At 41.3% G+C, this 14,239-nt stretch overlaps 1 protein-coding gene across 3 annotated transcripts in view; it reads right to left on the reverse strand.

The window, feature by feature from the left end:
- GLIS3 (GLIS family zinc finger 3) overlaps positions 1–14,239 on the reverse strand; it is a 445,549-nt gene that overhangs the window by 49,165 nt on the left and 382,145 nt on the right. The gene's annotated exons all lie outside the window — the stretch shown is intronic.

Below are 14,239 nucleotides of genomic sequence, written 5' to 3' on the forward strand. Positions count from 1 at the left end.
ATCAGAGAGGCTCGCTCAGTGTCTGGGACCTACTCAGCAGACATCTCATTATGCTGCAATCATACCAACATCATTATGCTGACTCTCTTTAACTTCCTTCTCTATACAAAGCTCTACTGAGCTTTATACCCATCTCTGCTCTTTTGAACTTACTCTACTGATATCAAAGAATAAATGGATTTTAAAAAAATAAAAGAAATCAGATTCAGGATTAAGAAAAAGAAGCCATACAATCAAAGAGATTTGAGGGTTTAAAAGTTCAGGGAACTGTATTTTTAGACTAGTACCACTTTTCTGCAACCTCTCCAGGATAGAATTAATACCCCAGATGACCCAGCCCCCAAAAGCTTAATCCAATGGAACAAGAGTTCAAGTACTTAAAGGAATACGTGAAGAGGCAGAATTACCATCTTCCTGCTCAAAAAGCCACTGACAAGGGTGTGATGTGATTTGAAGGGTTTATTTCTGGTAAGTCAGCATTGTGTCAGGTTAACTCTTGTCCTCAGCAGCCTGCATCCTCCACAGCCCTCCAAGTCATGAAGAGGTGGTGAGAAGAAAATGCTTACCAGCTCAAAAAGGCAATGCAGAGCTTCTGTTGTGTGTCAGCCTCCAGAAAAGTTGCACATTTGCAAACTCGCTAGAGTCACCTTATGAATCACTACCCTCATTTATGCTCAGCTTGCTCAGGCAACCACAATTCTGCTTGTATTCCAAATAATAATTTTACCCACGGGAGAAGGCTGTTTGGATTGACTGTGGCAATAGTTTCAATACTGGTGTTTGTCAGCATGGAGCTGGGTGTTTTATATACTATTCTAAAAACTAATGGAATAATAAGAAGTCACAGAGACACTGTGGAAACACAGCTAATTTTTTTATCTGCCTTAGTGAAGAAACATGAGCTCTCCTATTTGTTGTGTTGTAGTTGCTGAATGCACCCATCACTTATTATCCCCTGGAGGTACTTTTGTATGTACATATGTGTGTGTGTTTATCACAGAGGAAGTGCTGCCCCTGCTGTTTATGACCCCACAGGCAACAGGGAAAGTTGGTGTGCACACTCTGCTCTATTCGATGGTTCAAAAGAAAATTTGGTGTTTCCCAGAAGTCTACATTAGCTATATTAGCCACATTTTTGCATTAACTGCAGTGAAATAGGCTGGGAAATTTGATATTGTTTGCAGCCTGCTGCACACTGAAAGCTAGGCCTGGTTAAGGGCCTCTCCTTCATCTCAAATAATAGCCAGGACCAACCATCCATCATCCATCTATCCATCTGTCCATCCATTCATCCTCCAATCATTATTTTTTAACGCAATATTCATTAAGTGCCTACAACACGCTAGTCACTCTACTATATGTGGGTCCCTGCCCTTGAGGAGGCTACAGTTTAGTGAGGGGAACAGATCTCTATATATCAATCCTACCAAAATACAGAGACTTACTAGTGTAGAGCATCGAACAGTGTTCAAAGGGCTTTAACACATTATTTTATTTGTGGCCCCAAAATATTCCCTAAGCGCTGACCAAACCAGATAACTGATCACACCTCCAACACATCATAACAATTTATGCTACTGTGCTTTGACTGTGATGACCTCTACCTTTCTCTAATTATTTTAACATTTTTGCTCTATGGGCACAGTTACTTGTGTTCTTCTCATTCCTCTCTTAGCAGCCAATTGTTCTACAAATATTTATGGAGCACCTACCACGTGGCAGACACTGAGCTAAGTCCTGGAAGAGACTAGAAAACAAGACATCCTTGGTGTCTACTATCTCCAACAGCATCATTCACGTTTGTTTGTTGAACAAAGACAAACACAATTTAAATGCCAACGGAGTCCATCTAAGGCTCAGTGAGTATGACAGGGACAGAATGGAACATTTACCCACCAACTCCTGTTTCCCACTGGTCAAGGATTGACTCAGAGTGTCAATTCTCTCATACTTCCAAGTAGGCACATGTACCAGAGTAGATAAAAGTTCTCACAGATGCCCAACACCAGGGCGTCAGAGAAGCCCGAGGGCAGAAATCCAGAGGCAGAAGGTGCATTTGAGGGTAGGTGCTGCCCGGTTATGCTGGTGCAACTGGTTGCCACAAAGCAATGGCTGCTGGTAGGAATAGATGGTGGAGAGGATGTGAGGTATAAGGGTGGGGTATAAGCGGTCTATGGTACAGGGTTGAAATCTCAGAAACATGCCCTCCCCCTGTGCTGAGGTCTAGTGTTACCTGCAACAGTCAAACACACACCTACAGCTTTTCCTTCCACTGCTATACTTGGTGAATGGCACCGGAACAGGCAGTGGCCCTTTGTCTAGGGGCCCCATGAGAATATGAAAGAGAGGGCTTTAGGTTCAATTTAAAGTTTGAATTTGGAAAACATACTGGACAGTTTCTTACATAGGGTGTAAGAAATCACCTCTCGGCAAAATGAGGCCTGTGATTTGCCTCTATTTTCTAACAGATGGGATGAGAATTAGAGGACAAACTCTATTCTGGTGAGATAACCTAGTAGAAGCTTCTAACTCAGGGCTACACAGAGAGCTCTGCATGCAGTGTTCAAGGCAAAATTGCTAGTTGTGGATGTTGCCTGTGACCAATATAATGACCAGAGATTTAGAGGAAGCAACAACAGACACAAACATGGCTTTCCAACATTCATCCGACCCCTGTCTCGTATACTCTTCTAATAAAATGGACAAAACTCTGGAGTCAGGTAGCTGTGACTTCAGTAGGACTGCCCTTGGCTTCTACCAAAGATCCACATTTCTCAGAAATTGCCCCTATGGCACAGGAAATGCCTCTCCTACTTACACTAACTTCTAGGAACTTCCACCTATATCACAGTCATACATCCAGGATTCCACCTTATTTACTATAGTCTAAAAATATTCTTTTATTCATTCATTTATCCAAACACAATTTTCCAGCCTCTACTCTGTAACAACTATGTGCTGCTCTCTTAATGTTCAAAGTCTGAATACCTGCTGGCTTCACACAGACCTGCCCACCATAACACATGCTTCCAGACAAATGCTCAGGCTTTGCCAAGCGATTTTTTAACCTCAGGAAGAAAATCTCCATGTTAGAGTGCAATTGTAAGGTCATTCATAAAAGGAAAACTTTCCTTCCATACACACTCAAAATGATTTTCCAAATCCAACCAATGGGGTATACAATGAGGCCTATCAATCAAAGCATATGGAAGAGAACCAATCCCTCCAGAATCCAGGGCAATATTAACAAAACTATTGTGATCAAATCAACCGGCACATACAGGCTGCCCACAGGGGCAGCCTTCATTGTCTGGTGTAACCTCGGGGGTCAGTGCTGCTTTCAAGGCTGGAAGAGGCTTTTAGGTGAACCTCAAGACGGCGCTGATGACTGGCAGCTGGAACAACTGATTAGGCACGGCAGAGGAACATATTGGAAATTCTTATTGCTTTTGTGATTAAGAGGTGGTGGACTCCCCAAGGAAATAAAAGCCTGGTCTTGAGATGAATCTGTGAGCCCTGCCTTCAGCAGAGGACCAAGAGCTGGCCTCCCTGCTGCTTTGGGCTTTCTCTCTGGGGTTTGGTTTACTGCTGTCCTCCACCCCATCTCCTGTACAAGTAGGTGGGGGTGACTCAGTTGGGCTTTATAGTTTTCCCAAAGCAGCATCTGTTCATCTATGTGGTCTCCAGATGCCATCTCACCAGCTATCGGGACCCAGGCATCCTAGGCTGGTGCCTTTAACTAACTCAGGTTAATCTGGGTTAACAGACAGTGCTCTCTCTAGCCAAATGAAAACGGTTAATCTGTATTTCTAATGGATATGGACAGGGCACCCTTGGGGATAATTCAGCTGTCACATATTCATCACTATGTGAATGGAGGGAGGCAAGGAGCATTAGTAACTTCCCCAAAATGAAGTCTACTTGTCTCAGGCCACCCCCAGAGCCAAGGAAGGCCACTGTAAACACTCCTTGGTAACTACATTTTCATCATTTTAGAGGGCAGGGAGGAAGACCTCCCTTGCCCGGCTGAGGTATATTAAAAACAGCCAACGGAGGGAATATTCCAGTTCAAACCTGAATGCAGCTGGAGTCCTACTTCTCAAGCTTTAACTTGCAAACAAATCACCAAGGTAAAATTTCGATTCTGATCCACTAGGTTTTGGAGGCAGGGAGTGCTGAGATTGCGAACTTCCATCAGACTCTCGAAGTCCGTGGTGCAGCTGAGGCTGCTGGTCCGGGGACCCCACTTTGAGCAGTAGATGCTGGACTATATATATCTCAGCCGCATTTCATCTTCTTGCTGCCCCATCCCTCAGAATTGTAGTTGCCATTTACTGAGTACTTTGCAAACTTTTCCCCAGTTTACTGATGAGCAGGTTGAGGCCTAATCGGGTTCCTGAATAGGTTACCTGGCCTTGGTCATGCGGCTGGTAAGTAGTGGAGCTGGAATTCAAACCTAGGAAGCCTGATTTCAGATCACATGACCTTAACCACCATACTATATGGCCTTCCAAAGGCAGGATGGATTGAAGGAAAGTCCTAAGAGTGTTGCTACTGTATCAGAACCCCTGTTCTCTCCACTTGCAAAGGCAGCTTGGTGTCACTGGACACTGCTCCCCACCACACATAATGCACACGGGTAGCTTTAACCACCAAAATGCTGGTTAGGATGCAAAAGGTACATTCCCATTTCTGTTTCTACCTATCCTAAAAGCACCGAAGTGAGCTCAGCATGGATGAGAGAAATTTTCCAGCTCTGAAAATTAATTCAGGCAAGAAACTAACTGAATTATTTGGTTTAGAAAACAAACAGCAGTAGGAAATGTTCTTTTTCCCAAATAGAGATATCAGATGTTTGTCAGGGGCCTATTGATCCACTAACGGGAAAGAAGAAAGGCAAGGAAGGGTTATTCATGACTGATGAGATATATGCACCTGTTACCACAAGTGAGCTCGACGTCATGAGCTGAAAGACCACTGCCTGTGTCAATAATGCACGAAGAAGGGATTTGCTGTGCAGTTCTGTAGCCACTGAGCTGTTAGAGCAAATCTGCCTTTGGAGTCACTTATGATTACTTGAAAAGCCATGGAGTTGCTCTTCATAATGGGCCTGCTCTCATAGGAAAGGTGGAACCAGTCTTATCCATGGACTGTGAATTCATTTATAATGAGTACCTGAGTAATGTTGGGACCCTGAGAAATGACACTAATGCTTGGTGGATGGCACACAGGAAGAGGTGTGGACTCACCATTTGTTTCCTGGGCAGTACGTCCAGGGTCTGGGCACAGAGGGGTAAGCTAATCAATGAAACCAGGTTAAGTCAGCTTTCAGTGAGATATTAAAAAGAGTTAGAGGCCCCATGCAGATGGTGAGCTCAGTCTTGGCTCTGTCTCCCCTCCTCAACTTCCTCCTACCAGGAGAAATTTGAACCTGGGAAGGATTCAGGAAACAGTTGAACTGCAATAAAAATTGTGGCTCCTTCCGTCTCACTAGAAATTGAGCACTCAAGAGAGATATCAGGGGGCCGGCCCCGTAGCTGAGTGGTTAAGTTTGTGCGCTCCGCTTCGGAGGCCCAGGGTTAGGATCCTGGGCGCGGACATGGCATGGCTCATTAGGCCATGCTGAGGCGGCATCCCACATGCCACAACTAGAAGGACCCACAAGCCACAACTAGAAGGACCCACAACTAAAATATACAACTATGTACTGGGGGGAGAAAAAAGTGGGGGAAAAAAAAAGAGAGCTATCAGGGTGGTTATTAAGAGAACAAAGTGCATGCACTGGGAGTTGCAGGGACCTAGGTTTCAATTACCAATTACTAGCAATGTGTCCTGAGCAAGTCACTTAAGGTAAACTCAGTTTCTTCATCTTAAATAAAGATAATGCCTCACAGGATGGTGAGGGGGATTATATCATATATAGAAAACACTTAGCGTAGTGCCTGGACCCTGGTTAAGTACTCCATAAGCCACTGTTGCTATTCTTTGGCTATTTATATTATTGTAACCATTACTAATATTAATAGGATGGGGAAGACAAAGGCATATGTTACTCCAGAATGGCAATCTCCAATAAAGTATGGCCTCTTACTGAAGATGCACATAAATATAAACAGTGGACTAGGGTCATTTTAAAATGCAGAAGACTGTATACATCATATTCTCTAATAATGAGCATTTTTTTGTTCAATTTTTCTAGTGCAAGTTGTTATAAAGCCTTCAGGGCCTGCAAAAGAATCCTCATAGGGTTAAAATGTTGTACTTCATTTTACGCGAGTAATATACACCTTTGAGTTACAACCCATAATGTGTTTCAGTTTAAAAGATAACAAGTCATTTTCATGCATGACTGCACTTCATTAAGGAGCGAAAATGGGCTGTTACTAAAATGTCAACACAATTGTCCCTCTTGAAGCTTAGTTTATCTTGAAGTATTTTTACATTTCAGCACTTCTTTTTGTTTGTTTCTCTAAGAGTGTAAAGATCCAGCCATGGTTAATTTTCAGAATTCAAAAAAGACTCCCCTTCAGTCATTCTGAAGAAAATGACCAATACTGGGGGTAACTGGAGTTTTGGTCCCCAATAGTGAAAATTTAGGCCTCACTACCCTCTGTGGTTTTTTGCATTTCACCCTGGAGCAATTTAATAGCACTGTCATTCAGTGGAGAAACGCTCTCACAAGCTGAATTCACAAACCAGAGAGTCTTATAAGAAGGAAAATGCCCCGTCAGGGTCACTCGTAAGGCTGCATTTGATAGCGAGGTTAACTGGAGCCCGGAGGGATGCCTCAGCTAATCCTTGCCTTGTTGCCTATTAGTAGAAGAGCCTAGTTTCCCTTTCGTTTCCTCCTACTGTCTGGGCACTTTTCCCCTTCCCTCTCCAATAGGAAGTGCATCATTCCACATTCCACCCGTATTAGGAAAAAGTAGCTTCTTAAGGGTTTGCACAGTCATCTCTCTAATCTTTCCCTTCTCCTTGAGGCATGAATAATTTTAATATTGCCAATCCCTAAAAATCTATTCTTTCTGCCTGTCTTTTTTCTCTCACTTTGTGGTGTAGAGTATCATTATCCAGCAGCCCTGATAAGAGGATAATGAAACAAACCTTTCTCAACCGGATTGGGTGGTTGTCAGACTAAAATGACACCACCCGTACATCCTTGACATGCTACCCCGAGCTAATTGATGGTGAACAATGGTAACTGTCACCTGTGCACTAAGACAAAGAAAACACACTCATGTCACCTGATGGGAGAGCTACCTGGCAACTGATAAACAAATGTGTTAGGGAGACATTCTATTAAGGTAAAAGAGAGTACATCTCTGAAGAACATGCCTATTAACTTTGAGCTTAAGAGCGCTGCTGTTCACTGGGGAACAGAAATAAATAAGGTAAAATGAGAATTTATTGATGTCTGGACAGTTACATGAATATTCAGGTTCTCTTACAAACAGATATTCCCACATGAGCTCCACACTTCCACGTAGGCTGCCCAATTACATTTTCACATCATACAGCCGGATTTATAGCCAGGGAAGACCGTATTAGTGTTTGAAAGAGGATACATGCTTACATGCCTTTCTGGAATACACTGCGATACAACGAGAAGATAATGGCTGATGTCATCCACATAAATGCCAAAAGTTACCATCAAACATTCTGAAATACCACATGTAATTAACTTCATGTTAGGAAAAGCTCTTGAAACAGCTGCATTTCAGAACAAAGACATTTTGTTACAAGTAGAATGGCATCCTCTGGCAGCTCCCTCAACTTCTCTGGGACCAACATTTCGTGCAACCCTCTTGGGTCTTTCCAGACAATGCATGACAACCTAACCCCAAATTTCATCTTATCTTCTTCACTCTACCTACTTGATCACTTACAGAAAGTTAGTTACACAGAAAGTCAGTAAAATAATTTGAGCAAGCAAACAATTCAGACTACCCTGTGGGAAATCCAGCATTGACTCTGTGTGTTATGTTATCCTCCAGGTTGGCAGAGTAGGAGGGCAGAAAGACGGAGCAGGTATGGCCAACCATTCCCAGAAGCTTTTCCAGGAATGCTCCTCATATCTTTCTTCAGAAATAAAATCTGATTTGGTCACAAGAACCAAAATTTTAGTAAAAATATTAGATTTAATTCCACATTATTCATCCTTTAGCTGTCTTTTACCTGTTCCATGTTGACTACAAAAGGTGTTTCCTCCTGTTCAGCTACTACTGAGACAACCCCACCCACTCCACCTTCATGTGACTTCTGAAAACATTTCACAGCAAAGGTTTCTTGGAAACAGCTTTTTGGCACAGACACCCACTCCAAGCTTTAATGCAATATTTTTCTAGCCAACTCAATGGCTGATCTACCAACTCTGTTTGAATTCTCTCAGGAAACCTCTCTCTTCCCAGCTCTGTAACATGGAGTGACAAGAGCCCTTTTGGGGAACTGTGCTCTATCTAGTGGGGAACCAAAGTCTGTGATGACCACCAGCCCCGGGAAAAACTACCTAGATGGTGAAGCTGGTTTTGTTGTGACTGCAGGGAATCCCCTTCCCTCTTTTTTCACACTTTGCTCATGAACTGGATGCTCTTCCCATTTTGCCTTCAGGTTTTCAGTGTTAAACCTCCTAGTCTACTTTACTCTCAAGACAGACTCTGATAAGTCATCCCACGTTATCATGAATTTATGCTCATATACAACCTTTCTCAGGGACATTTATTTAAAGACTTTTCACTACCTGTGGAATGGAGGGTTCAGTCTTCGGTTGTATGAGTTTCATGTACCTTTGTTGCTGGTAGAAAATGTGTTTTGAGGAAGTAAGCAACTTTCCTGTTGGAATGTGACCAGATGGATTCCTAAAGCTTGATATTTCAACTTTTCGCTTTTTTCCCTGGGCATTAATTTATATGTCTACAAGAGGCCTGCATTTTAGAAAGCATAATTCTTGATATTCAAGGATTTGAGACTCTTTTCTTTTTAGGAAAAATAGACCTGGGTAGAATTAAACCATGACTTCCCCCTTCTGATTTCTATGCCAGCCCTGGGAGCTCATCATAACCAGAATCAAGCCCCGCTTTCTTCCAGCAGCTTCTTCCTAAGGGGGAGCCACATCAGTGAGGGCTTACACCCTTCCACCACGGCCCAAGCTGTCTCTGCAGATGTCTGCTTGCAATGTGATGACTTCAAGTGGTAATAATTCCATTTGAGGTTCCATAGAATGCCCGAGGGAGGCCAAGGAGTGCTGGGCAATGGGTGGTATAAGTGGTCTGGATCCCTTCAACTGAAATAGCTCTGCTGTGACCTGTTTTAAATATTGGGCCTTATCAAAATCTCTGCAAACCCACGGACTAGAAGACTACTAAAGTTATATGCTAAGTCTAAAATACTATGGGGATCAACAAAACCTGTATGTATTGGGAGACTTTAAAACAAAACTTGAGCAAATACGTGAAAGCCATGAGCTTCCTTGATTTCACTCAGTCATTGATGAATGCCCCAGATGTAAGCATAAAGCAGTGGTTAGCAAACCTTTTCCATTTAGGGCCAGATAGTAAACATTTTAGGTTTTTCAGGCAAGAGGCAATGTCCTCAATTCTTTGAGCAACTGTTCTCACCTAAGGTAACAGTCTTCTTTACATTTTACATTTAAAAATCGTAAAACCACCCTTATCTCTCAGGCCATGCAAAAACAAGAGGTAGGCGGACCAGACTTGGACCGTGGTGTAATAAATTATCTGTTGCATGTTAACTACTAAGAACCATCACAAAAACACTAGGGAACTGTTTTTGAAATATGGAAACTAAATTTGAGGTAAGCAAATAGTCAAGAATAGTTTTCTAGACACCTTGGAGTATATTTTAAGATAAATGACATGGCCTGGAAGAGTCTATTTACAAAATCACACCAGGAGGGCCCAAGGCTATGCCTGAGCAAGGCCAACACAATGGCTGTGTAAAACTGTGTTGGTTGAGGCCATCAATTCTATTTCTTCTTTCCACCACCTAGCTCACCCTCACAGACTCACTCTTGATTAAGTTCATTTTTCAACCAAGCACACTGGCACTCTGTATGACCAGCCTGAGTATACTTCTACTCTTCATGGCAACAGAAAAAACGTCTAATTTACTGATCTGAAAATGGGTTTTAGAATATGGGAGTACTGAGTTCTCATCTTGACTTGAATTCTTCTTGGAAGTAACACTTTATCTCAGGACAGCTATTTTTGAACTCCTAATAGTAGCAACCAGTACTAAAAGGAATGGATAGAAGGGGTTTCAGTCCCTGTCACAGACATTGATTTGGTTCATGAGTAAGTCGCTAAGCTTTTAAGCAAAGAGGAAGGAAAAAAAAGAAAGGAGCATCAGCAGAGCATCTACCAGAGGCAGGGTGTGTGCTGAACTCTTACATGTGATTTCATTTAATTCTCACAACAGTCCAGTGGAATCAGCATTCTCACCAGCATTTTATAAAAGAGGAAAAGTAACCTCTCCAAACTAAACATCTAGTGAGTGGAAAGGTAGGACTAGAGCTCAGCCCTAGCTCCACATTCTTTCTGCCGTAGCACACTGTATCTAAAGAACAAAGACAGACAAAAAACCCCCACTATTTTTGAATAGGAAACCCCAGTGCCCATCAAAACACAATTTTGACTTTGTGATTTGGGGGGCACTTGTATCCAAGTGATGGGTGTCTGACTCCAGTTTGGTTTTCTCTAGAAACCTACAGTAGATTTCTTTAAGTAAAAAATGTCATGTGAACTACTGGGCAAATTACTGAAATATAAAATGTAAAGAACTGTATTTTAGTTTTCTTTTATTCTACCAATGATGCTGATTAAATTTTTAATTTGTTCAGGCTTCCATATTTTCTCCATTTCTTAAAAAATGGGAGTGGTGGGTAATTTGTGGCACCTGTTCCCTATCTGCTTTATGGAACTATAACATGCATTTTTCTAGTATTTGGATAAAAACAACAATAATAATAACTATAGATGCTGAACACTTACTATGTGCTAGGCACTGTTCTAAGCACCCTCTCTGTCATTTAATCTAGCAACTGATCTCCGTAAGAGGGAAATAAATTTGAGTTAGAGGAAGAAGTAACATTTCCATTTGTAAATGTTCCATTTGAGCATGGATTGGCTATGCAGATGGCCAGAGGGACTGTACAAAACATGGTCAATAATATGATGTAAGAAAACGGACATTAAATACTGCCCATCCTTACTTTTGTATAGATATAACCCAAAACTGCCTTAGTACTTCAACATTATACACCCTAGATCATTACATTACCGCAAAATCTCCTGGGGCAGTTGATGCATTGCATTTTTCACAAAGTGCATCCATTTCTTGGAAAACTGGATAAGCATCCCTGTGAACCAGCCTGAGGAGCAAACTCCTATGCATGCCAATGAGAGTTTATGCCCTTTTCTTTTGAATAGTGAATAGTTCACTTTCTACAGCCCATCTTAAAAGGTAGGAATAGGAGTTTCACTAAATCCCCAGAGAAATGTGCCAATGAAGATTATAAATCCTGACTTCTTAGGGTGTGGTTAGGTGTTAACAGACCTGTTAACAGAAATCAGAGCTGATGGACAGTCAGAGCAGAAGCCACACGTGAGCAGCTAAATTCACTAAGAGAGACCAGGACTGGAGTGGAACAAGCAAGGCCCAGATAGCAACTAGAAATGGTGTCATGAAAGTGAAGCTAGAGCAGCCTTGAAGCCTAGGTAGGAAAACTAAGTTAAGAAGCCAAGGAGGTAGCTGGAACTTCTGATGAATCAATGCCTGCTGGTTAAGGCAGCATTAATGGTTCGAGTCATGGCCAGGGCACCTGAATGGGGCAGATCATTCTTTGGTAATATTGAGGAAGATACTACAAAAGCCAGTCTTTGAAGACAGTGCTGTTGGTTGTCTGGAATGAGTCACTTCCACAATACCCTCTTTATTCAGTGCTTGCAACACGCTTTCTTATCACTGTTACCAGTCAAACATGACAAGTAATATCCAAGCTAATTCAGTGATGTCTTTCATTTTAGAGTTTTATGCTATTCTTACCACTTATTTTCAGTGCTCCATAAAAGCGTAAAAAATGAACTTTCACTGGGACTACAAACACCTGAAAACGCCCACTTTCTTTTTTTTTCTTTATTCTTCACATTAAAGAGACATAACTACCTATTTCTCTCCTTCAGAAGGTAAATTCAGCTGACGCAGAAAGTCGGGACTTCAGACTCAGAAGTTTGGCTCATGCCCCCAGTCACAAAAGCTATTAGCTCCCCATTCCAGAAGTTCTATCCTGAATTCTCCGTTTTGCCATTCGTCTGTTTCCTAAGTCCTGCTCAGGGTACACTTCAAAGTAGGTCCAACCTTTTCGTCTCACACCCCTTCTGAGTGTCAGCAAAATAACATAAAATGAGGAAAAAGAGAAATAATAGCATAAAGGCAAAGAAGACTTTGCCCAGTGGGAATACAGCTCCAAGTGCCTAGCTTCACCACCTTTCTCTCCTCCTCCAGGCGGCTCTAGGAGGCATGGAATTGTTTTTGCTCACCCACAAAAATATTTTTACAGCAAAAACCTGTACATATTGTAAAACGGAATAAGTCAGCTTAATCTTGTGTGAAAAATTAACCTGAGTACAAGGGAATAAGTGGATATGGAAAACTGAAGCACCAAATTAAGGACCTTGCAAACACATAACATTAACTTTAGCTACATACAAACAAATGTGCCCTGCACTGGCTCGGAATCGGAATTTTAATTTTCTTCAGTTGAGTGGTTATAAGACCTCACTCAATCAAAATATGAGCAGTGCCGCTATAACACCGGTGTGGAAAGACAAGCTTAATGTTCATCTATAGATTTCCTATAGTGAGAAACAAAAATATATACCACATGGCAATCTTTTTCTTCGCTATTTGATTCCATTTTATTATCTTTGTAATGATTTAATTGTAAGTACTAGAGCCGTATTATTCTAGTTATCATTGTAAATATACAGGATATCAGGTATATCATTAAATTGCCTTTTGTGGACAGATTTCTATCACAATGTCTTCACGCTAAAATTTTTCTCTAATTTTTAAGTTATTTTTTGAAAAATTTCAGCTTTATTGAGGTTTAAGTGACACGTAAAATTGTAAGATATTTAAAATGTACATCATGATGGTTTGATATACATATACATTGTGAGAAGATTTCCCCCACCTAGTTAATTAGGGGCACTTCTTATTGTAACTGTCACCAGTCAAAATTCAGACCATGTTTTGCTAGAAGTCAGATTTTCACATTTTATGATGCAGAACAATGCTTTTCAAATTATGTTCCCTGGACCAACAGCATCCAGTGTGATCTGAGAACTTTTTAGAAACACTTGGCAGAAATTCAAATTCTTGGGACTCAGAAATTCTGGAGATGGGGCCCAGCAATTTGTATTTTCATAAGCCTTCCAGGTGATTCAACGCACCCTAAAGGATTGGCTCAGGGCCAGGGAGGGCTAAATCTATAGGTTAAAGCTATCAGTTCCTACAACAGAGAAGAATGAGGCTTGCTCCTACCCTCACTGATTCTCCAATCCATCTTGGCGGATAAACCACAGATGCAAGAGATGTTACAAGAACAATACACGATTTTGACAGCAGTTAAAGGCAACGTCAGAAGAGATACAACAAAGACGTGACTGCCAAACATTTCCCTTTGGATCCCTTCCATAACCTGAGCCTCCACCTCCTTGTGTCCACTGCCCATCAGTGTTCTGTCCTTTCTTCGTCTCTGCTGAAGTCTAAGTAAAGAAGAGCATCCAAAGATAATACAAATAATAACTACTGCATTTTTTATAATGCTCTATGCCTTCTTAAGGACTTTTATATAGGTCTCATGTTATTTGATCTTGACAATTCTCCTAAAAATTTAACCTACTGGGAAATTTGTGTGCCAATTTAAAACACTCTAATAAAGTCCCTAAATTAACGACCACTTTTTGAGAGTAGACTCTATGAGGCACTTTTATATAAAATTATTTCTAATCCTTACAACTGTGCAAGTTGTCCCAACATAGCAAATATACTCAACTTAAGAATGTAGAAAATGTATTAAAACATATACCATTAAAATTATATTAGCATAAAACTATTTCATGAAGTATGTTAAATCTTGTACGGATTTAATATGGTGCTATTTATTACAAAAAGTGATGGTATTGTAAAAAAGAAGTCTTCATTTCCCAGTAATGAAGGA

This window comes from Equus quagga, chromosome 6 (genome assembly GCF_021613505.1).
Source record: "Equus quagga isolate Etosha38 chromosome 6, UCLA_HA_Equagga_1.0, whole genome shotgun sequence".
Classification (NCBI taxonomy): domain Eukaryota; kingdom Metazoa; phylum Chordata; class Mammalia; order Perissodactyla; family Equidae; genus Equus; species Equus quagga.